The 23,735-nt window shown below is 43.2% G+C and overlaps 1 protein-coding gene across 1 annotated transcript in view; it reads left to right on the plus strand.

Annotated features, from left to right (window-relative positions):
• Positions 1 to 23,735, plus strand: part of LHFPL3 (LHFPL tetraspan subfamily member 3) — a 375,927-nt gene that overhangs the window by 226,319 nt on the left and 125,873 nt on the right. The window lies entirely within an intron of this gene.

Consider the following 23,735-nt stretch of genomic DNA (forward strand, 5'->3'; position numbering starts at 1 on the left):
TCTGCCCCTTTATAGGTTGGTTGGACTCCTACTCCCCCCTCAATATGTGACTCTGGCACTTCTGGATTCTGGCCAGAGTCTTCTAAAGCGGTTTACCTCGATACATACCGCACTTTATATCAGATTCCACTACCCACTACAAGAACACTCGTTACCTTTATATGTGATCCAGAAGCTGGATCCCAGTGTTCTTTTCTGTTGCTTTAAAATACACTTCTCCTACAATATTATATTTAGATTGCTAGAAACACAAAAGTGGCTTCAAATAGTTGTGGGAGATATATATTTAGATGTATGGCAGAGGTTTACTACTGTTATGTTGACTGCTGAAAGCAAATCAGTATTCTTGTTATATAGTGGCATTTAAATTACATGAAACCAGTTATTATTAATACTATTACTTTATTAATATTTGGTAAATGTCAAAATATGTATATATTGGAAGGCGCAGCTAACCGTTGAGCTGAGCAGACGCAGGTACTAGGAGCTCCTGCTCTAATAACTCACCAAAAGCCACTATATAATATTGAAATAATACCTATATGATAAAAAGGAGCCAAGAAATATTTAAAGACTTGATGGACCATACTGGGAGGTAACTAGCGGAAAGGCAAGAAGATATTCGTAGAGACAACGGAGGCAAATATATAGCGACCGCTCCAACAAAGAAAAGCCAGCCACCTTTCCACCGGAGTTTTCAACTTTCAGATCCAAAAGCCCTTTACTCCTGGCCTCTCTACTACGGCTTACCTTTCAGGGACAGACCTGACCCCACTCTGACCCGAGAGAATGGATTCACTAATCTTACGGGCTCTAGAGAGGTTAGGACACCGCATGGACATTCAGTTTAATATCCTCTCCCAAGGTTTATCTCTCAGCCGGGAGGCTTCTCCTGACACACCAGAGGGGGATTTCAATACCTCCCCCCCCGTTGCTTACCCACTCCGAAAGGACAAGATGGCGGTTGAGACCAGACGGGACCTCTCCACATTATCACAACAATTTGACGTCACTCCCGACGCCACCGCCACTTACCCGGCTCCTGTCTTGAGGCGGCCGGTCGAGACGGGAGTCGAGGTAGACATGCCTCTGCTTCACCTCTCTGAAGATAGTCCGTCGGATTTCTTGTCCTTAGCTGCCACGCATTCTTCCCCTCCTACGAGGAGGTCTCATAATGTTCAGAAGGACCGGTGCCTAGATCGCGGAGGGGGGTCTTGCCTATGGCCCACGATACAGCCCAGCAGTCCACACGATGCGTTCAAAATAGAGCAACTAACACGCAACAAGCAAACTGAACGTCATGGCAAGTTAGCTTTGAAAAGTGGTATCTGCTAAATAATAAACTGTTATAGGAGAGTTGGTTCTGCTAAGTTCGGGGACTACCCTTGTCTGGACTTGCTACTTTCCTCCATACCTATTAGTATTTCTCTTGTAAGATGTATCGAGTCCACGGATTCATCCTTGTGGGATATTCTCCTTCCCAACAGGAAGTGGCAAAGAGAGCACACAGCAGAGCTGTCCATATAGCTCCCCCTCTAGCTCCACCCCCCAGTCATTCTCTTTGCCGGCTCTAAGCAATCGGAAGGGTAAAGTGAATGTGGTGGAAAAAATGTAGTTTTTATTTTCTACAACCAAGAGTTTGTTATTTTAAATGGTACCGGTGTGTACTATTTACTCTCTAGCAGAAAGGAGATGAAGATTTCTGCAGGGAGGAAGATGATTTTAGCATGTTGTAACTAAAATCCACTGCTGTTCCCACAAAGGACTGAGGAGTGCAAGAAAACTTCAGTTGGGGGGAACGGTTTGCAGGTTAGGCTGCAATAAGGTATGTTCAGTCATTTATTTCTAGACAAGACTGTGATAATGCTAGAAAAGACTGATAATATCCCCATGAGGGAAGGGTAAGCTGTATTCAGACACTAAGTATGGAATTTCAAGCTTACATAACAGGGCTAGTTTATGCTGGTTGACACTACTTTCTTGGCAAACGGTTTTTATTGAAAATATTGTTTGGTTTTTTTTAGACACTTTGAAGGTTCCTTTGGGTTTCTTTCAGGGGTTGTTACCCACATGGCTATTATTAAAACACTCGGGAGTGTTTCTTTAGGCCTCACATGCGCAGTTATATTTGACTAGAAGTTCATGCTGTTTCACATGGAGGGTCCGGCTGCAGTTTGAGGGCCTATAAGAAGCTTTTTTCCCACAAATCTGGTTCCTAAGGGCAGGTAGGGCCACAGCAGTGCTGCACGTTTTTAACCGGTTTTTCTCTTGTTAAGTGTATCCAGTCCACGGATCATCCATTACTTGTGGGATATTCTCCTTCCCAATAGGAAGTTGCAAGAGGATCACCCACAGCAGAGCTGCTATATAGCTCCTCCCCTCACTGCCATATCCAGTCATTCTCTTGCAACTCTCAACAAAGATGGAGGTAGTAAGAGGAGAGTGGTGTATTATAGTTAGTTTCTTTCTTCAATCAAAAGTTTGTTATTTTTAAATGGTACCGGAGCGTACTTTTTTATCTCAGGCAGTATTTAGAAGAAGAATCTGCCTGCGGTTTCTATGATCTTAGCAGAAGTAACTAAGATCCACTGCCGTTCTCACATATTCTGAGGAGTGAGGTAACTTCAGAGGGGGAATGGCGTGCAGGTTATCCTGCAATAAGGTATGTGCAGTTAACATTTTTCTAGGGATGGAATTTGCTAGAAAATGCTGCTGATACCGGATTAATGTAAGTTAAGCCTAAATGCAGTGATTTAATAGCGACTGGTATCAGGCTTATTAACAGAGATACATAGTCTTATAAAAGTGCAATATAAAACGTTTGCTGGCATGTTTAATCGTTTTTATATATGCTTGGTGATAAAACTTATTGGGGCCTAGTTTTTTTCCACATGGCTGGCTTGATTTTTGCCTAGAAACAGTTTCCTGAGGCTTTCCACTGTTGTAATATGAGTGGGAGGGGCCTATTTTAGCGCTTTTTTGTGCAGAAAATTACAGACAGAGACATTCAGCTTCCCTCTGCATGATACAGGACATCTCTGAAGGGCTCAAAAGGCTTCAAAAGTCGTGTTTGAGGAAGGTAACAGCCACAGTAGAGCTGTGGCAGTTGTTGTGACTGGTTTTAAAAATGTTTTTGTCATTTATTATTCCGTTTTTGGTATTAAGGGGTTAATCATCCATTTGCAAGTGGGTGCAATGCTCTGCTAACTTGTTACATACACTGTAAAAATTGCGTTTTTTCACTGTTATTTAAAATTTTGTCAATTTGTTTTTATCTTAAAGGCGCAGTAACATTTTTTATATTGCTTGTTAACTTGGTTTAAAGTGTTTTCCAAGCTTGCTAGTCTCATTGCTAGTCTGTACAAACATGTCTGACACAGAAGAAACTACTTGTTCATTATGTTTAAAAGCCATGGTGGAGCCCCATAGGAGAATGTGTACTAAATGTATTGATTTCACCTTAAACAGTAAAGATCAGTTTTTATCTATAAAAGAATTGTCACCAGAGGGTTCTGTCGAGGGGGAAGTTATGCCGACTAACTCTCCCCACGTGTCGGACCCTTCGGCTCCCGCTCAAGGGACTCACGCTAATCAGGGACACCCATAGCGATTACTTTAAAGGACATGGCTGCAATCATGAATAATACCCTGTCAGAGGTATTAGCCAGATTGCCTGAATTAAGAGGCAAGCGCGATAGCTCTGGGGTTAGACGAGATACAGAGCGCGTAGATGCTATAAGAGCCATGTCCGATACTGTGTCACAATATGCAGAACCTGAGGACGGAGAGCCTCAGTCTGTGGGTGACATCTCTAACTCAGGGAAACCTGATTCAGAGATTTCTAATTTTAAATTTAAGCTTGAGAACCTCCGTGTATTGCTTGGGGAGGTATTAGCTGCTCTGAATGACTGTGACACAATTGCAGTGCCAGAGAAATTGTGTAGACTGGATAAATACTATGCAGTGCCGGTGTGTACTGATGTGTTTCCAATACCTAAAAGGTTTACAGAAATTATTAGTAAGGAGTGGGATAGACCCGGTGTACCTTTTTCCCCACCTCTTATATTTAGAAAAATGTTTCCGATAGACTCCGCTACACGGGACTTATGGCAGACGGTCCCTAAGGTGGAGGGAGCAGTTTCTATTTTAGCAAAGCGTACCACTATCCCGGTTGAGGACAGTTGTGCTTTTTCAGATCCAATGGATAAAAAATTAGAGGGTTACCTTAAGAAAATGTTTATTCAACAAGGTTTTATTTTACAGCCCCTTGCATGCATTGCGCCTGTCACTGCTGCGGCGGCGTTCTGGTTTGAGGCCCTGGAAGAGGCCATCCATACAGCTCCATTGACTGAAATCATTGACAAGCTTAGAACTCTTAAGCTAGCTAACTCATTTGTTTCTGATGCCATTGTTCATTTGACTAAACTAACGGCTAAGAATTCCAGATTCGCCATCCAGGCGCATAGGGCGATATGGCTTAAATCCTGGTCAGCTGACGTGACTTCAAAGTCTAAATTACTCAACATTCCTTTCAAGGGGCAGACCTTATTCGGGCCTGGTTTGAAAGAAATCATTGCTGACATCAGGACAGGGCCAAATCAAGGGCCAAACAGTCTAATTTTCGTGCCTTTCGAAATTTCAAGGCAGGTGCAGCATCAACTTCCTCTGCTTCAAAACAAGAGGGAACTTTTGCTCAATCCAAGCAGGCCTGGAAACCTAACCAGTCCTGGAACAAGGGCAAGCAGGCCAGAAAGCCTGCTGCTGCCTCCAAGACAGCATGAAGGAACGGCCCCCTATCCAGCAACGGATCTAGTAGGGGGCAGACTTTCTCTCTTCGTCCAAGCGTGGGCAAGAGATGTTCAGGATCCCTGGGTGTTGGAAATCATATCTCAGGGATATCTTCTGGACTTCAAAGCTTCTCCTCCACAAGGGAGATTTCACCTTTCAAGATTATCTGCAAACCAGATAAAAAAAGAGGCATTCCTACGCTGCGTGCAAGACCTCCTTGTAATGGGAGTGATCCATCCAGTTCCGCGGACGGAAAACGGACAGGGTTTTTATTCAAATCTGTTTGTGGTTCCCAAAAAAGAGGGAAACTTCAGACCAATTTTAGATCTAAAGATCTTAAACAAATTCCTCAGAGTTCCATCATTCAAGATGGAAACTATTCGAACCATTTTACCCATGATCCAAGAGGGTCAGTACATGACCACAGTGGACTTAAAGGATGCCTACCTTCACATTCCGATTCACAAGAATCATCATCGGTTCCTGAGGTTTGCCTTTCTAGACAGGCATTACCAATTTGTAGCTCTTCCATTCGGGTTGGCTACAGCCCCAAGAATTTTTACAAAGGTTCTGGGCTCACTACTGGCGGTTCTAAGACTGCGAGGCATAGCGGTGGCTCCTTATCTAGACAACATCCTGATACAGGCGTCAAGCTTTCAAATTGCCAAGTCTCATACAGAGATAGTTCTGGTATTTCTGAGGTCGCATGGGTGGAAAGTGAACGAAGAAAAGAGTTCTCTATCTCCTCTCACAAGGGTTTCCTTCCTAGTAATGGTAGCGGCGATGGACATAGTGCCATTTGCGCGCCTGCATCTCAGACCGCTGCAATTATGCATGCTCAGTCAGTGGAATGGGGATTACACAGATTTGTCCCCTCTACTAAATCTGGATCAGGAAACCAGAGATTCTCTTCTCTGGTGATTATCTCGGGTCCATCTGTCCAAGGGTATGACCTTTCGCAGACCAGATTGGACAATTGTAACAACAGATGCCAGCCTTCTAGGTTGGGGTGCAGTCTGGAACTCCCTTAAGGCTCAGGGTTCATGGACTCAGGAGGAGAAACTCCTCCCAATAAATATTCTGGAGTTAAGAGCAATATTCAATGCTCTTCTAGCTTGGCCTCAGTTAGCAACACTGAGGTTCATCAGATTTCAGTCGGACAACATCACGACTGTGGCTTACATCAACCATCAAGGGGGAACCAGGAGTTCCCTAGCGATGTCAGAAGTCTCCAAGATAATTTGCTGGGCAGAGACTCACTCTTGCAACCTATCAGCAATCCATATCCGGGGCGTAGAGAACTGGGAGGCGGATTTTCTAATTCGTCAGACCTTTCATCCGGGGGAGTGGGAACTCCATCCGGAGGTGTTTGCTGATTTGGTCCATCGTTGGGGCAAAGCAGAACTGGATCTCATGGCGTCTCGCCAGAACGCCAAGCTTCCTTGTTACGGATCCAGGTCTAGGGACCCAGAAGCGACGCTGATAGATGCTCTAGCAGCTCCTTGGTTCTTCAACCTGGCTTATGTGTTTCCACCGTTTCCTCTGCTCCCTCGACTGATTGGCAAAATCAGACAGGTGAGAGCATCGGTGATTCTGATAGCGCCTGCGTGGCCACACAGGACCTGGTATGCAGATCTGGTGGACATGTCATCCTTTCCACCGTGGACTCTGCCTCTGAGACAAGACCTTTTAATACAAGGTCCTTTCAATCATCCGAATCTAATTTCTCTGAGACTGACTGCATGGAGATTGAACGCTTGATCCTATCAAACCGTGGCTTCTCCGAGTCAGTCATTGATACCTTAATACAGGCACGAAAGCCTGTCACCAGGAAAATCTACCACAAGATATGGCGTCAATATCTTCATTGGTGTGAATCCAAGAATTACTCATGGAGTAGGGTTAGGATTCCTAGGATATTGTCCTTCCTCCAAGAGGGTTTGGACAAAGGATTATCAGCTAGTTCTTTAAAGGGACAGATTTCTGCTCTGTCTATTCTTTTACACAAGCGTCTGGCAGAAGTTCCAGACGTCCAGGCATTTTGTCAGGCTTTAGTTAGAATTAAGCCTGTGTTTAAACCTGTTTCTCCTCCATGGATCTTAAACTTGGTTCTTAAGGTTCTCCAAGGGGTTCCGTTTGAACCCTTTCATTCTATTGATATCAAACTTCTATCATGGAAAGTTCTGTTTCTGATGGCTATTTCCTCGGCTCGAAGAGTCTCTGAGTTATCTGCCTTACATTGTGATTCTCCTTATCTGATCTTTCATTCAGATAAAGTAGTTCTGCGTACAAAACCTGGGTTTTTACCCAAGGTGGTTTCTAACAAGAATATCAATCAAGAGATTGTTGTTCCATCATTATGTACTAATCCTTCCTCAAAGAAGGAACGTCTTTTGCATAATCTAGACGTAGTGCGTGCCTTGAAGTTTTACTGACAAGCTACTAAAGATTTTCGTCAAACATCTAACCTGTTTGTTGTTTACTCTGGACAGAGGAGAGGTCAAAAGGCCTCGGCAACCTCTCTTTCTTTTTGGCTTCGGAGTATAATCCGTTTAGCCTATGAGACTGCTGGACAGCAGCCCCCTGAAAGGATTACAGCTCATTCTACTAGAGCTGTGGCTTCCACCTGGGCCTTTAAAAATGAGGCTTCTGTTGAACAGATTTGCAAGGCTGCGACTTGGTCTTCGCTTCATACCTTTTCAAAATTTTACAAATTTGATACTTTTGCTTCTTCGGGGGCTGTTTTTGGGAGAGAGGTTCTACAGGCATTGGTTCCTTCCATTTAAGTTCCTGCCTTGTCCCTCCCATCATCCGTGAACTTTAGCTTTGGTATTGGTATCCCAAAATTAATAGATGATCCGTGGACTGGATAAACTTAACAAGAGAAAACATAATTTATGCTTACCTGATAAATTTATTTCTCTTGTAGTGTATCCAGTCCACGGCCCGCCCTGTCCTTTTAAGGCAGGTCTAAATTTTAATTAAACTACAGTCACCACTGCACCCTATGGTTTCTCCTTTCTCGGCTTGTTTCGGTCGAATGACTGGATATGGCAGTGAGGGGAGGAGCTATATAGCAGCTCTGCTGTGGGTGATCCTCTTGCAACTTCCTGTTGGGAAGGAGAATATCCCACAAGTAATGGATGATCCATGGACTGGATACACTACAAGAGAAATAAATTTATCAGGTAAGCATAAATTATGTTTTTGGCTTACTGTCGATCCGGTTTGGGCATTAAGGGGTTAATCGTTGTTATTGCTAGTGGTGCAATCTTACTAATGCTTTAGGTACATACTGTAAAAATTTCGAAAAGTTTGCTGCATTTTTTCACTGTTTTGCAAAATTGTGTGCCTTTTTTATCTCTTAAAGGCACAGTAACGTTTTTTTTTTCAAAGTGTGTTTTTACTTGATTAAAGTGATTTCCAAGCCTGCTTGTTTTACTACTAGTCTGTTAAACATGTCTAACACTAAGGAAAATCCTTGTTCAATGAGTTTAGAAGCCATGGTGGAACCCCCTCTCAGAATGTGTCCCACTTGTACTGATATGTCTATACACTTTAAAGAACATATTGTTGCACTTAAAAATGTGGTCCAAGATGATTCTCAGACAGAAGGTAACGAGGTTAGGCCGTCAACCTCTCCCCAATTGTCACAACCAGTTACGCCCGCTCAAGCGACGCCTAGCACCTCTAGTGCGTCTACCTCTTTTACCTTGCAAGACTTGGCGGCAGTTATGAATAATACCCTCTCAGAGTTCTAAACTGCCCGTGTTACCTGCAAAGCGTGATAGCTCTGTTTTAAGAACAGATACTGAGCATTCTGACGCTTTAGTAGCCATATCCGATATATCCTCACAATGCACTGAAGTTGGGGTGAAGGATGTGCTGTCTGAGGGAGAAATTTCCGATTCAGGAAAGGTTTCTCCTCAGACAGATTCAGATATGTTGGCTTTTAAATGTAAACTAGAACACCTCCGCTTATTGCTCAGGGAGGTATTAGTTACTTTGGATGACTGCGACCCTATGGTGGTTCCAGAGAAATTGTGTAAAATGGACAAGTACCTAGAAGTTCCTGTTTACACTGATGTGTTCCGGTCCCTAAGAGGATTGCGGATATTGTTACTAGGGAGTGGGATAGACCAGGTATTCCCTTCGTTTCCCCTCCTGTTTTTAAGAAAATGTTCCCCATATCTGACCCCATGCGGGCCTCGTGGCAGACGGTCCCTAAGGTGGAGGGGGCCATTTCTTCACTTGCTAAACGCACAGCCATACCAATTGAAGAAAGTTGTGTTTTCAAAGACCCTATGGTTAAAAAATTAGAGGGTTTACTTAAGAAAATTTTTGTTCAACAAGGTTTTCTTCTCCAAACCATTGCGTGCATTTTTCCTGCAACTACTGCAGCTGCTTTCTGGTTCGAGGTGCTGGAAGAAGCGCTCCAGACGGAGACCTCATATGAGGACATTATGGACAGAATTAAGGCTCTTAAGCTGGCTAATTCTTTTCTCACAGATGCCGCTTTACAACTAGCTAAGTTAGCGGCAAAGAATTCAGGTTTCGCCATTTTGGCACGCAGGGCGCTATGGCTAAAGTCCTGGTCGGCCGATGTGTCGTCAAAATCCAAACTTTTGAACATCCCTTTCAAAGGAAAGACCCTCTTCGGGCCTGAATTGAAAGAGATTATTTCAGACCTTCAAGATAAAGAACAAACAAGATAATTTTCGTTCCTTTCGGAATTTCAGGAGCGGTCTCGCTTCATCCTCCCCTGCTGCAAAGCAAGAGGGTACCGCTTCCCAACCCAGGTCAGCCTGGAAACCTTACCAGGGCTGGAACAAGGGTAAACAGGCCAAGAAGCCTGCAGTTGCCTCCAAGACAACATGAAGCGGTAGCCCCAGATCCGGGACCGGATCCAGTAGGGGGCAGACTCTCTCGGCTCAGGCCTGGGCAAGAGATGTACACGATCCCTGGGCCTTAGAGATTGTATCCCAGGGATATCTTCTAGAATTCAAGGACTCCCCTCCAAGGGGAAGGTTCCACATTCTCATCTGTCATTCAAGATGGAAACCATTCGGACAATCTTACCAATGATCTAGGAGGGTCAATATATGACCACCGTGGATTTAAAGGATGCGTATCTGCACATTCCTATCCACAAAGATCATCACCAGTTTCTCAGGTTCACCTTTCTGGACAAGCATTACCAGTTTGTGGCTCTTCCTTTTGGGTTGGCCACTGCTCCCAGAATTTTCACAAAGGTGCTAGGGTCCCTCCTGGCGGTTCTAAGACCGCGGGGCATAGCAGTGGCGCCTTATCTAGACGACATCTTAATTCAGGCGTCGACTTTCCAAAGAGCCAAGTCTCACACGGAAATTGTATTGGCCTTTCTGAGGTCTCACGGGTGGAAGGTGAACATCAAAAAGAGTTCTCTCTCCCCCCTCACAAGAGTTTCCTTCCTAGGAACTCTGATAGACTCGGTAGAAATGAAAATGTCTCCTACATTGGTGTGTCCGGTCCACTGCTTCATCCTTACTTGTGGGATATTCTCTTCCCCTACAGGAAATGGCAAAGAGAGCACACAGCAAAAGCTGTCCATATAGCCCCCCCCCCTCTGGCTCCGCCCCCCAGTCATTCTCTTTGCCGCTCTGAACAAGTAGCATCTCCACGGGGATGGTAAAGAGTATGTGGTGTTAGTTGTAGTTTTATTTCTTCTATCAAGAGTTTTATTTTAAAATAGTGCCGGTTTGTACTATTTACTCTACAACAGAAAGTGATGAAGATTTCTGTTAAAAGAGGAGTATGATTTTAGCACCAGTAACTAAAATCCATTGCTGTTTCCATGCAGGACTGTTGAAACCAGAGAACTTCAGTTGGGGGGAACAGTTTGCAGACTTATCTGCTTCAGGTATGACCTTTTCTAACAAGACCTGGTAATGCTAGAAGACTGTCAGTTTTTCCCTTATGGGATCGGTAAGCCATTTTCTTAGACTCAGTAACAGAATTAAGGCTTATAAATTGGGCTCTATGCTGGTTGACACTTTTGTTGGCTAAATCGATTTATTTTTATCATATTTATATGACATTTGGAGTGTTTTGCAAACTTTAAAACACTTTTGGGAACGTTTATTGCGCCTGGCAGTTGTTTAGACGCCTAATCTAGTCAGAAAGGCCCCTTCACTCTGGTATGCAGAGGGGGGAGGCCTCATTTTCGCGCCTCAGTTGCGCATTTACTTCTATAGGCAGTGCATGCAGCTTCACGTGAGAGGGTCCTGTGGCTTAGAAAAGGACTCAGAAAGGCTTATTTCTGTGGTGAATAACCCCTAAGGAAGGTAAAAGCCGCAGCAAAGTCTGTGGCAGGGACTGTAGTATGTTTTAACCGGTAAATTGGGATTATTAGCTCCGGTTTGCTCATTTAAGGGTTTAGAGACTTGAAATTTGGTGTGCAATACTTTCAAAGCATTAAGACACTGGGGTATAAATTTCATAAAGATCGGATATTTCTTTGATAGTTTTTCGATCATTCAGAAATAAAGTGTGCTCTTTTTATTATTTAAAGAGACAGTAACGGTTTTGTTTAAAATTGTTTTTATTGCATTAAAAACCTGCCTAAGTCTGTCTAACATGTCTGTACCTTCAGATAGCATATGTTCTGTGTGTATGGAAGCCAAGGTGGTGCCCCCATTAAATGTATGTGCAAATTGTGCCATGGCGTCCAAACAAAGTAATGACAGTACTGTCACATTTAATAAGGTTGCCCAAGATGATTCTTCAAATGAAGGTAGTGGGGATAGTTCATCATCCTCTCCTTCTGTGTCAACACCAGTTTTGCCCGCGCAGGCGATACCTAGTACATCTGGCGCGCCAATGCTTGTTACTATGCAGCAATTAACAGCAGTAATGGATAATTCTATAGCAGCTCTTTTATCCAAACTGCCAGCATTTCCCAGAAAGCGTGATTGCTCAGTTTTAAATACAGAGGATGAGCAAGTTGACGCTGACGATAATTTATCTGTTATACCCTCACATCAATCTGAGTTGGCAGTGAGGGAGGGTCTGTCTGAGGGAGAAATTTCTGATTCAGGAAAAATTTCTCAGCAGGCAGAACCTGATATCGTGGCATTTAAATTTAAGCTAGAACATCTCCGCACCCTGCTTAAGGAGGTGCTAGCTACCCTTGATGATTGTGATTCGTTGGTGATTCCAGAGAAGTTGTGCAAAATGGACAAATTCTTAGAGATCCCAGTGCACGCTGATGCTTTTCCGATACCCAAGAGGGTGGCGGACATAGTGACTAAGGAGTGGGAGAAGCCAGGTGTACCTTTTGTTCCACCTCCTATATTCAAGAAAATGTTCCCCATTGTCGACCCCAGAAGGGACGCATGGTAAAACAGTTTCAACGTTAGCCAAGCGCACAACTATTCCTATAGAGGACAGTTGCGCTTTCAAAGATCCTATGGATAAAAAATTGGAAGGATTGCTTAAAAAGATTTTTGTTCAGCAAGGTTTCCTTCTTCAACCAATTTCGTGCATTATTCCTGTCACCACGGCGGCGTCTTTTTGGTTCGAGGAACTAGAAAATTCGCTCCAAAAGGAGACTCATGGACATTCATGGACAGAATTCACTAAAGTTGGCTAATTCCTTTATTTTGGATGCCGCTTTTCAATTGGCAAAATTAGCGGCGAAAAATTCAGGTTTTGCAATAGTGGCGCGCAGGGCGCTTTGGCTAAAATCTTGGTCGGCGGATGTGTCGTCCAAAACAAAATTGCTTAATTTTCCTTTCAAAGGTAAGACCCTTTTCGGGCCAGAATTGAAGAAGATTATTTCAGACATCACTGGGGGAAAGGGCCATGCCCTCCCACAGGATAGGCCTTTCAAGGCTAAGAACAAATCTAATTTTCGTTCCTTTCGCAATTTCAGGAACGGACCGGCTCCTAACTCTAGACAAGAGGGTAACGCTTCCCAGCCTAAACCAGCATGGAAACCATTGCAAGGCTGGAACAAGGGTAAACAGGCCAAGAAGCCTGCTGCTGCTACTAAGTCAGCATGAAGGGGTAGCCCCCGATCCGGGACCGGATCTAGTAGGGGGCAGACTTTCTCTCTTTGCTCAGGCTTGGGCAAGAGATGTTCCGGATCCCTGGGCACTAAAAATAGTCTCTCAGGGGTATCTTCTAGAGTTCAAGGAACTTCCTCCAAGGGGATGGTTCCACATGTCTCGCTTATCTTCAGACCAGATAAAGAGACAGGCATTCTTACATTGCGTAGGAGACCTATTAAAGATGGGAGTGATACACCCAGTTCCAACAGCGGAACAAGGTCTGGGTTTTTACTCAAACCGGTTTGTAGTTCCCAAAAAAGAAGGAACTTTCAGGCCAATTCTGGATTTAAAAATTCTAAACAAATTCCTCAGAGTTCCATCATTCAAAATGGAAACCATTCGGACGATTTTACCAACGATCCAGGAGGGTCAATATATGACTACCGTGGACTTAAAGGATGCGTACCTGCATATTCCTATCCACAAAGATCATCATCAGTTCCTGAGGTTCGCCTTTCTGGACAAACATTACCAGTTCGTGGCTCTTCCTTTCGGTTTAGCCACTGCTCCCAGAATTTTCACAAAGGTGCTAGGGTCCCTTCTAGTGGTCCTAAGGCCGAGGGGCATTGCTGTAGCACCTTACCTAGACGACATTCTAATCCAAGCGTCGTCCCTTTCCAAAGCAAGGGCTCATACAGACATTGTTTTAGCCTTTCTCAGGTCTCACGGGTGGAAGGTGAACATAGAAAAGAGTTCTCTGTCTCCGTCCACAAGGGTTCCCTTTCTGGGAACAATAATAGATTCTGTGGAAATGAAGATTTTTCTGACAGAGGTCAGAAAGTTAAAGCTTCTAAACGCTTGTCGAGTTCTTCAATCTATTCCTCAGCCTTCCATAGCTCAGTGCATGGAGGTAATAGGACTAATGGTTGCAGCTATGGATGTAGTTCCTTTTGCTCAAATTCATTTAAGACCATTGCAACTGTGCATGCTCAAACAGTGGAATGGGGATTTTGCAGACTTGTCTCCCCAGATTCAAGTAGACCAGGTAACCAGAGACTCACTCCTCTTGTGGTTGACTCAGGATCACCTGTCTCAGGGAATGAGTTTCTGCAGACCAGAGTGGGTCATTGTCACGACCGACGCCAGTCTCTTAGGCTGGGGCGCGGTCTGGGACTCTCTGATAGCTCAGGGTCTATGGTCTCGGGAAGAGTCTCTTCTCCCGATAAACATTTTGGAACTGAGAGCGATATTCAAGGCTCTCCTGGCTTGGCCTCAACTAGCGAAGGCCAGATTCATAAGATTTCAGTAGTGTACATCAATCATCAGAGGGGAACAAAGAGTTCCTTGGCGATGAGAGAGGTATCCAAGATCATCAAATGGGCGGAGGATCACTCCTGCCATCTATCTGCAATTCACATCCCAGGAGTAGACAACTGGGAGGCGGATTATTTGAGTCGTCAGACTTTCCATCCGGGGGAGTGGGAACTTCATCCGGAGGTCTTTGCCCAGTTAACTCAACTATGGGGCATTCCAGATATGGATCTGATGGCGTCTCGTCAGAACTCCAAGGTTCCTCGCTACGGGTCCAGATTCAGGGATCCCAAGGCGACACTAGTGGATGCATTGGTGGCGCCTTGGTCGTTCAATCTAACCTATGTGTTTCCACTGTTCCCTCTCCTTCCCAGGCTTGTAGCCAGGATCAAACAGGTCTCGGTAATTCTAATAGCTCCTGCATGGCCACGCAGGACTTGGTATGCAGACCTGGTGAATATGTCATCGGCTCCACCATGGAAGCTACCTTTGAGGCAGGATCTTCTAGTACAAGCTCCATTCGAACATCCAAATCTAGCCTCTCTGCAACTGACTGCTTGGAAATTGAACGCTTGATTTTATCTAAGCGTGGGTTTTCAGATTCGGTTATAGATACTCTGGTTCAAGCCAGAAAACCTGTGACTAGAAAAATTTACCATAAGATATGGCAAAAATATATCTGTTGGTGCGAATCAAAGGGATACTCTTGGAGTAAAATTAAAATTCCTAGGATACTTTCCTTTCTCCAAGAGGGTTTGGATAAAGGTTTGTCAGCTAGTTCTCTTAAAGGACAGATATCTGCTCTGTCTGTTTTGTTGCACAAACGTCTGGCAGCAGTGCCAGATGTACAGGCATTTGTACAGGCGTTAGTCAGAATCAAGCCTGTCTACAGACCTATGACTCCTCCATGGAGTCTAAACTTAGGCCTAGATTTGGAGTTTGGCGTTAGCCGTGAAAACCAGCGTTAGAGGCTCCTAACGCTGGTTTTAGGCTAACTCTGGTATTTTGAGTCACTCAAAAAAGGGTCTAACGCTCACTTTTCAGCCGCGACTTTTCCATACCGCAGATCCCCTTACGTAAATTGCGTATCCTATCTTTTCAATGGGATTTTTTTAACTCCGGTATTTAGAGTCGTGGCTGAAGTGAGCGTTAGAATTCTAACAACAAAACTCCAGCCGCAGGAAAAAAGTCGGTAGTTAAGAGCTTTCTGGGCTAACGCCGGTTTATAAAGCTCTTAACTACTGTACTCTAAAGTACACTAACACCCATAAACTACCTATGTACCCCTAAACCGAGGTCCCCCCACATCGCCGCCACTCGATTAAATTTTTTTAACTTCTAATCTGCCGACCGCCAACTACGTTATCCTTATGTACCTTACATACAATGTAATTATAATTTATATTGTAGCTATATTAGGATTTATTTTACAGGTAAGTATTTAGCTTTAAATAGGAATAATTTATTTAATAAGAGTTAATTAATTTCGTTAGATTAAAATTATATTTAACTTAGGGGGGTGTTAGTGTTAGGGTTAGACTTAGGGGTTAATACTATTTATTATAGGGTTAGTGAGGCGGATTAGGGGTTAATAACTTTATTATAGTAGCGCTCAGGTCCGCTCGGCAGATTAGGGGTTAATAAGTGTAGGCAGGTGGAGGCGACGTTGTGGGGGGCAGTTTAGGGGTTAATAAATATAATAATAGGGGTCGGCGATGTTAGGGCAGCAGATTAGGGGTACATAAGGATAATGTAAGTAGCGGCGGTTTACGGAGCGGCAGATTAGGGGTTAATATTAATATGCAGGGGTTAGCGATAGCGGGGGCGGCAGAATAGGGCTTAATAAGTGTAAGGTTAGGGATGTTTAGACTCGGGGTACATGTTAGAGTGTTAGGTGCAGACGTAGGAAGTGTTTCCGCATAGCAAACAATGGGGCTGCGTTAGGAGCTGAACGCGGCTTTTTTGGAGGTGTTAGGTTTTTTTTCAGCTCAAACAGCCCCATTGTTTTCTATGGGGGAATCGTGCACGAGCACGTTTTTGAGGCTGGCCGCTTGCGTAAGCAACTCTGGTATCGAGAGTTGAAGCTGCGTTAAAAATGCTCTACGCTCCTTTTTTGGAGCCTAACGCAGCCTTTATGTGGACTCTCAATACCAGAGTTATTTTTATGGTGCGGCCAGAAAAAAGCCGGCGTTAGCTACGCGGGTCCTTACCGACAAAACTCTAAATCTAGGCCTTAGTTTTTTCAGTTCTTCAAGGGGTTCCGTTTGAACCTTTACATTCCATAGATATTAAGTTACTATCTTGGAAAGTTCTGTTTTTGGTTGCTATTTCTTCTGCTAGAAGAGTTTCTGAATTGTCTGCTTTGCAGTGTACTTCTCCCTATCTGGTATTCCATACAGATAAGGTAGTTTTACGTACCAAGCCTGGTTTTCTTCCAAAAGTGGTTTCCAACAGGAATATTAACCAGGAAATAGTTGTTCCTTCTCTGTGTCCGAATCCAGTTTCGAAGAAGGAACGTTTGTTACATAACCTAGATGTGGTTCGTGCTTTAAAATTCTATTTAGAAGCAACAAAGGATTTCAGACAGACATCATCCTTGTTTGTCGTCTATTCTGGTAAGAGGAGAGGGCAAAAAGCTACTGCTACTTCTCTTTCCTTTTGGCTGAAAAGCATCATCCGATTGGCTTATGAGACTGCCGGACGGCAGCCTCCTGAACGAATTACAGCTCACTCTACTAGAGCTGTGGCTTCCACATGGGCCTTCAAGAATGAGGCTTCTGTTGAACAGATCTGTAAGGCAGCGACTTGGTCTTCTCTGCATACTTTTGCCAAATTTTTACAAATTCGATACTTATGCTTCTTCGGAGGCTGTTTTTGGGAGAAAGGTTTTGCAAGCTGTGGTGCCTTCCGTTTAGGTTACCTGACTTTTTCCCTCCCTTCATCCGTGTCCTAAAGCTTTGGTATTGGTTCCCACAAGTAAGGATGAAGCCGTGGACCGGACACACCAATGTAGGAGAAAACAGAATTTATGTTTACCTGATAAATTTCTTTCTCCTACGGTGTGTCCGGTCCACGGCCCGCCCTGGCTTTTAGTCAGGTTTAAAAATTTTATTTTTTGTACACTACAGTCACCACGGCACCTTATAGTTTCTCCTTTTTCTCCTAACCGTCGGTCGAATGACTGGAGCCAGAGGGGGGGCTATATGGACAGCTTTTGCTGTGTGCTCTCTTTGCCATTTCCTGTAGAGGAAAGAGAATATCCCACAAGTAAGGATGAAGCTGTGGACCGGACACACCGTAGGAGAAAGAAATTTATCAGGTAAACATAAATTCTGTTATTTCTGACGGAGGTCAGAAAGTTAAAACTCTTAACCACTTGCCGAGGCCTTCATTCCATTCCTCGGCCATCTGTAGCTCAGGGCATGGAGACAATCGGACTAATGGTAGCGGCAATGGACATAGTCCCTTTTGCACGGATACACCTCAGACCACTGCAACTATGCATGCTCAAACAGTGGAATGGGGATTATGCAGATTTGTCTCCTCAAGTACAGCTGGACCAGGGGACCAGAGATTCTCTTCTCTGGTGGTTGTCTTAGGATCACCTGTCTCAGGGAATGTGTTTCCGCGGACTAGAGTGGATCATCGTAACGACCGACGCCAGTCTGTTGGGCTGGGGTGCAGTCTGGGACTCGCTGACTGCTCAGGGCTTATGGTCTCAGGAAGAAGCTCTTCTCCCGATAAACATTCTGGAACTGAGGGCGATATTCAAAGCGCTTCAGGCATGGCCTCAGCTAGCTGCGGCCAAATTCATCAGATTTCAGTCGGACAACATCACAACTGTAGCTTGCGTCAATCATCAAGAGGGAACAAGGAGTTCCCTAGCAATGACGGAAGTAACCAAAATATTCAGGTGGGCGGAGGATCACTCCTGCCATCTCTCAGCAATTCACATCCCAGAAGTAGACAACTGGGAGGCTGATTTTCTAAGTCATCAGACTTTTCACCCGGGGGAGTGGGAACTTCACCCGGAGGTATTTGCCCAGCTGACTCAGCTATGGGGCACTCCAGAATTGGATCTGATGGCGTCCCGTCAGAACACCAAACTTTCTCTTTACGGGTCCAGGTCCCGGGATCCCAGGCGGTGCTGATAGATGCTCTAGCAGCACCTTGGTCCTTCAATCTGGCCTATGTTTTTCCACCATTTCCTCTCCTCCCTCGTCTGGTTGCCAGTATCAAACAGGTGAGGGCTTCGGTGATTCTGATAGCATCTGCGTGGCCACGCAGGACCTGGTATGCAGACCTAGTGGACATGTCATATGTCCCACCATGGACACTGCCACTGAGGCAGGACCTTCTAATACAAGGTCCTTTCAAGCATCCAAATCTAATTTCTCTGCGTCTGACTGCTTGGAGATTGAACGCCTAATTCTATCAAACCGTGGTCGGTTATTGATACCCTGATTCAGGCTAGAAAGCCTGTCACCAGGAAAATCTACCATAAGATTTGACGAAAATATCTTTTTTGGTGTGAATCCAAGGGTTAATCATGGAGTAAGATTAGGATTCCCAGGATATTGTCCTTTCTCCAAGAAGGATTGGAGAAAGGATTATCAGCTAGCTCCTTAAAAGGACAGATATCTGCTTTGTCTATTCTTTTACACAAACGTCTGGCAGAGGTACCAGACGTTCAAGCGTTTAGTCAGGCTTTAGTCAGAATCAAGCCTGTTTATAGACCTGTGGCTCCGCCATGGATTCTGAATTTAGTTCTTTCAGTTCTGCATGGGGTTCCGTTGGAACCTTTACGTTCCATAGATATTAAGCTTTTATCTTGGAAAGTTTTGTTTTTGGTAGCTATCTCTTCTGCTCGAAGAGTTTCAGAGTTATCTGCTTTACAGTGTGATTCACCTTACCTGGTTTTCCATGCAGATAAGGTGGTTTTGCGTACCAAACCCAGTTTTCTTCCTAAGGTTGTGTCTAATAAGAATATTAACCAGGAAATTGTTGTTCCTTCTCTGTGTTCTAATCCTTCTTCGAAGAAGGAACGTCTGTTACACAATCTTGATGTGGTTCGTGCTTTAAAGTTTTATTTACAAGCAACTAAGGATTTCAGACAAACACCTTCATTGTTTGTTATCTATTCTGATAAGAGGAGAGGTCAGAAGGCGACTGCTACCTCTCTTTCCTTTTGGCTGAAAAGCATCATCCGTTTGGCCTATGAGACTGCTGGCCAGCAGCCTCCCAAAACAATTACTGCTCATTCTACCAGAGCAGTGGCTTCCACATGGGCTTTTAAAAAATGAGGCTTCTGTTGAACAGATTTGTAAGGCGGCGACTTGGTCTTCGCTTCATACTTTATACAAATTTTACAAATTTGATCCTTTTGCTTCTTCGGAGGCTATTTTTGGGAGAAAGGTTCTACAAGCAGTGGTGCCTTCCGTTTAAGGTACCTGTCTTGTCCCTCCCTTCATCCGTGTCCTAAAGCTTTGGTATTGGTATCCCACAAGTAAAGGCTGAATCCGTGGACTTGATACATCTTACAAGAGAAAACAGAATTTATACTTACCAGATAAATTACTTTCTCTTGTGATGTATCGAGTCCACGGCCCGCCCTGGCTATTAAGTCAGGTAGCTTTTTTGTTTAAACTACAGTCTTCTGGTTTCTCCTTTTTCTTCCTAACCTTCGGTCAAATGACTGGGGGGTGGAGCTAGAGGGGGAGCTATATGTACAGCTCTGCTGTGTGCTCTCTTTGCCACTTCCTGTTGGGAAGGAGAATATGTCACAAGTAAAGGATGAATCTGTGGACTCGATACATCACAAGAGAAAGTAATTTATCAGGTAAGTATAAATTCTGTTTTCCTTTAATTATATTACGCTGCCTTGGTTCTGTAATAATCAAATGTTACATTTGGGTTCTGCAGGATAGGGTGCCCTATTTTACATGACTCAGTGGTATTCAAGTATTTAACCCACGTGTATCATCATAGGCTGTTTATCTTACGCTTTTACTGCTATCCCTTTATTGCAATGGATTATTTGAGCAACTGGGTGATAAATCCACATGTACATATTGCCCAGAACTTCAGGTATATGCTATGAATGCACATTTGTTTATTTGAGTGGGGTAGGAAGAATAGCAGGTTAACGTTTAGACTCATCTAGCAAACTTTTTATGGTAAAAGATATCACTTAATTAGGGACCACTCAGATAACTGTTAAACTAATGTTGTCCTCCTAGTTCAAAATCCCCTTCCTCTTTGTATCCGCGATATTGATTGCTTAGCTATATTAAATGCAGCTGACACTTCCTTCACCCTCCCTATCACACGCAACCACATATAAAGCTCTGTTCTATGTTTAAGTTGCAATTATTTATATACTGCTCAAGAGGGGTTACATCATAATTTTTTTTATTACAATGTAAAGAGTGATGTTATAATATGTCCATGTTCCCTTTTGCTGACAGGTCACTCTTCATGGTTATCTGCATTTATGCCGCAAGTTGCTTCTTTTTTTCTTTTTTGTTTGGTTTTATTGTATTATTGTTCTTAGCCACCTCTTGTTTTCCTATAAGCAATTCCTATATGTATACACTGTTAGCTCCACAGTACTATGATAAACTGGGACATCACTATGGACAATCAACATAGATCATCATACTTATTTTGGAAACCAGGTATGACCCTCTTAGAACTTATGTTGCCTCTGTAAGTAGATAGTGACCTCCCACTATTGTGTATCTGACCCCATATATAAGTTAGTTCCTGCTCTCAATCTATTTTGATATAGGAAATTGTCTATGTCTTTGTAATGTATACCCCCATAAAGAACTATCCTTCCTTATCATAACTGAATGCCCCCAACTTGTCACCCTCAACACTAGTATGGTCACCCCAGATAGCTCCGCCCTCCCACCCCCCTCTTTTCTAATAAGAGCGGCTCTTGCCCGCTGCATTCTCTTCCCCCTCTTCATCCTTTAACCCAAGAGTAACCAACCTATAAGCTCCCTCCCCACATCCTACTTTCACCAGCTCATTTTGGTCCAAAAGTGGCCCCTCTAGCACAGGGAGGAGCATTTTCATTTCATCTGTTTCACAACATAATATAAAAAAGAAGTCCCACCTACCTTTGCCCAGTCCAGTTTACCATGCAGTAGCAGAACTTGTTTGATGGTCTAACTCCTTAATGTTTACCCCTTTTGGTAGACTTCAATACCACATTGCGGACAGCTACAACTCTAGATAAGCCCCGTATACTATTAGGATGGCCCTAGTGCTTACCCAGCTTAATCTTTTCTCGTTCATTAAGGGACTCACAGCTATGTTGTTGTTCATAATATTCTAGTTCTGTTAATGTATAATCAATTTATTTTTCTGTATTATTCTGGTCTGTGGATGAACCTTGTTTGTAATATTGGCTCATGACTTCAATAAAAATTATTTCAAAAATTCTATGATGTATATGCTTTATATTCTTTATTTTTTTTTTTTTATGTCAAATCATCTTGCAGTGTTCTCCTCCCAAATAATTATATTCAGAGCAGTGTTAATTTCGTCGACTAAAACTAGACTAAAATGACAATAAAACTAAAGAAATTCTGATGACTAAAATATGACTAAAACTAAAATTGCATTTTCGTCAACAGACTATGACTAAAACTAAATCAAAATTACATTTTAGTCAAAAGACTATGACTAAAACTAAATCAAACTTTGCTGTCAAAATTAACACTGTATGCAAGGTGTTATAATCAATCCATATCTAATTACTGCTCTTTCGTAAAATAAAAAAGCAAGGCTATCTTCTTGTTTATTTACAAAACTTGGTTTTATTTAATTTTAAGATAAATAAAGACATGTTATATACCACAATAGTTAAATCTGTATTGCATGTTCAAACCTTAATACCATAGATAAAAACAGGTTAATAAACCTTTACTCAAGCAGTATATAATGGGCGTGATCCGATATAGGGCGTACTTTTCGGCGCAAGCGAGGTAACCCGCGCCGCCCATAGTTTCACCTCGCACATCGGGGTATCCAATATACCCCGCCGGCAGTTGCTAAAGTGCCGTAAGTTGGACAAACTAGCGATGTCCAGAAATAAGTACAAATTTCTGGAGTCCCAAGTGACTTACGGCACTTTAGAAACTGCCGTCGCCTACAAAAACTTACTAAACTTTTAAATCTCCCGTAACTGTCTAACATGCCTCCCAAAAATAGCCCGACACGTATACCCCTCTATCCGCAATCCCCCCTCTCACTCCTAACAATAAATGTATTAACCCCTAGACCGACAACCCCCCACAACGCAATAAGTCTAATTATTAACCCCTAAACCGCCATAGCCCACACCACAATAAACCTATCCTAGTAATAACCCATAAACCGCCGCTCCCGGACCCCGCTACCACCTACATTATATGTATTAACCCCTAATCTGACCCCCCCTACACCGCCGCCACCTATATTAAATATATTAACCCCTAATCTGATCCCCCTACACCGCTGCCACCTATATTAAATATATTACCCCCTAATCTGATCCCCCTACACCGCCGCCACCTATATTAAATATATTAACCCCTAATCTGATCCCCCTACACCGCCTCCACCTATATTAAATATATTAACCCCTAAACCTAAGTCTAACCCTAACACCCCCTAACTTAATTATTATTTAAATAAATCTAAATAATATTAATATTATTAACTAATTTATTCCTATTTAAAACTAAATACTTACCTATAAAATAAACCCTAAGATAGCTACAATATAATTAATAATTACATTGTAGCTATTTTAGGGTTTATATTTATTTTACATGTAACTTTGTATTTATTTTAACTAGGTACAATAGGTATTAAATAGTTAATAACTGTTTAATAGCTACCTAGTTAAAATAATTACAAAATTACTTGTTAACTAAATCCTAACCTAAGTTACAAATACACCTAACACTACACTATCAATAAATTAATTAAATAAACTACAATTATCTAAACTAAAATACAATTAAATAAACTAAACTATATTACAAAAAATAAAAAAATATTACAAGGGAGGGTGGAGCCTGAGGCAGAGCAGGACAGACGTGTCTTCACAGAGCTCTGTGCATAATTAGGGCTTTGCTTTGATAAAAGTTCCCATTTTGTTTTTGTTTCTAAACCTTTCCCCTAGCACCTGGTAAACGTCAGGCTACAAGCAGTCACTTTTTTTTTTTTTTTTTTCTTCACACATGTGAATAGGGAGAAAAGGCCCATAGTTAATTCTGAACAGTTATCTAACCCAGAACTGCAGAGCCTGCATTAATTCAGCCAAGGACAACACTTGCAGCTTAAGCCAAGTACTCCGGAGGGTCGGGGCTCCACTCCGTAGTACGTCTGACTACCACACACAAAGTCCGGTGTCTGGGAGACCGAGGATCGTGGTGATTGACCTGCAGCGGCTTCAGGGGCGGAACTAGCCGACTTAGACCTGAGCACCAAGAGAGAGTCCCCACCGGCCACGACCCAGCAGAGGCATAGTCCAAGAGTATTGTGACCCTAGGGGTGAGATCTTTGGGGTCCGAATAGGTCCTCAGTGCTTACCGCCAACGACGGAAC

Source organism: Bombina bombina, chromosome 6 (assembly GCF_027579735.1).
Source record: "Bombina bombina isolate aBomBom1 chromosome 6, aBomBom1.pri, whole genome shotgun sequence".
Taxonomy (NCBI): domain Eukaryota; kingdom Metazoa; phylum Chordata; class Amphibia; order Anura; family Bombinatoridae; genus Bombina; species Bombina bombina.